The sequence below is a fragment of the Sinocyclocheilus rhinocerous genome, unplaced genomic scaffold (assembly GCF_001515625.1).
Source record: "Sinocyclocheilus rhinocerous isolate Xijiao unplaced genomic scaffold, SAMN03320098_v1.1 scaffold3854, whole genome shotgun sequence".
Classification (NCBI taxonomy): Eukaryota; Metazoa; Chordata; class Actinopteri; order Cypriniformes; family Cyprinidae; genus Sinocyclocheilus; species Sinocyclocheilus rhinocerous.
The window spans coordinates 151,753-153,310 of NW_015639760.1; the positions used below are offsets into that span (position 1 = coordinate 151,753).

At 38.4% G+C, this 1,558-nt stretch overlaps 1 pseudogene; it reads left to right on the forward strand.

The window, feature by feature from the left end:
• Positions 1-1,558, forward strand: part of LOC107751594 (ribonuclease inhibitor-like) — a 9,015-nt pseudogene that overhangs the window by 2,267 nt on the left and 5,190 nt on the right.

A 1,558-nucleotide genomic window follows, 5' to 3' on the forward strand; every position in this document is an offset into this window, starting at 1 on the left:
TTTAACTTTAAACCGCATAAACACATTTCATTACACCAAATACACAAAATAATGTTCTTTTTAGCAGCATCATATGACCCCTTTAACATAAGGATTATTCCATACTGATGAGTAATGCTGACACATGTGAGAAATCTTACATCTCCTGTGGACGATTTTCCAAACCTCTTTAGAATGAAGCAATATTGGGTTGGTCATATGATGCTGTAAATTCCCCTCTGGGTTTTGTGAAAAAGCCTCTATTGGCCGAAAAGGATAAGTAAGTTGTCGTGGTCATATTACATTTCTATCGTAAAACGTTTCGTTAAAAGTTGACTAATATTAAATGGTTTGCAGCTTCATCTTACCTCGCTCTCTTTAACGTTAAACTGACGCTTCGCGCTCTGCCTCTATGAATAGTAAACCAAACCTGCTTTGATTGGTTTGATCGGTCATCTCAGTCATTTTGACATTGACGAGCGCTGTTGAGGCTTTGATCTGAAGTGCCTATTTGTGCAGTGGTCGCGCGCGCATCCGTAGAATGGCGCAAATTAATTCTCACACTTTAATAGTATTAATAGCTCCTAACAGGCTGTGTGACAATGATAAGTTATTACCTCAAAATGTACGTCAGTATGCAGTTTTCCCTATTGCTCGCGTGCCAGCGATTATCCCTCTGCATGCCGTAGGTTGCCGACCCGAGATAGATCGACAGATCGGCTCGATCAACCGCACACACCTTATGCCCGGTTCAGACTACACGATTTTAGCCCGATTTTGCCACGATTTGCTTGAAGTAGGGTGTCGTGGGGATTCGTAAACTACAATGGGGTCGGGACGCAAGATTCCATCGTTTCAGCACGTGTAGTGTGTCATAGTGGACGACAACCGATTCCGCGTCTGCGATGCTTCACGACATCACGACAGAAAGACTAGCATGTTTCTTTTTTTCCCCGTCGTCCACGACGAGTTCTGTCACATTGCTGACGTTGACCAATAGCAGCACAGAAGCTCTTTCATACACAGGTTTCAAACATGGCAAAACCAAAGAGAGATGATGGTGCTGCTAGGTGGTAAGTAAAAATTAATAGAAATGATGCTTCTGTCGAAATACCATGAAGTAAACATGTGAATAGCAATATTTATCCAATGTGCACACTTTTGGACTAAAAGCCCAAATGGATGAGTTGTGGAGCCCTTTGTTAAAAAGTAAATGGGAGATGACGTGACTGAATTTGTACAGTTATGTGTCTCGTTATTTTATTAAAAATATCAATAACTACAGATTTTTATTTACATATTCTTTGCTCGGTTTTTTATATAATTTATTCGTTGTTTGAATAACCGTGGAAATAAAATTGTTACAGTTAATAGGTCTAAATGACAATGTTTTTGTGATCACGTTAAATACAAATTTTATGACATGACACCCATTATCTACTTGTTTAAAAAGACAGGTTTATGATGTGCGTTATCAGATTACTCTAACATTTGTTTGGTCAACCTTTGCCTATGGAGAAAATATATTTGAATTTATATATGTATGTGTAGGCCTATATATATATATATATATATATAT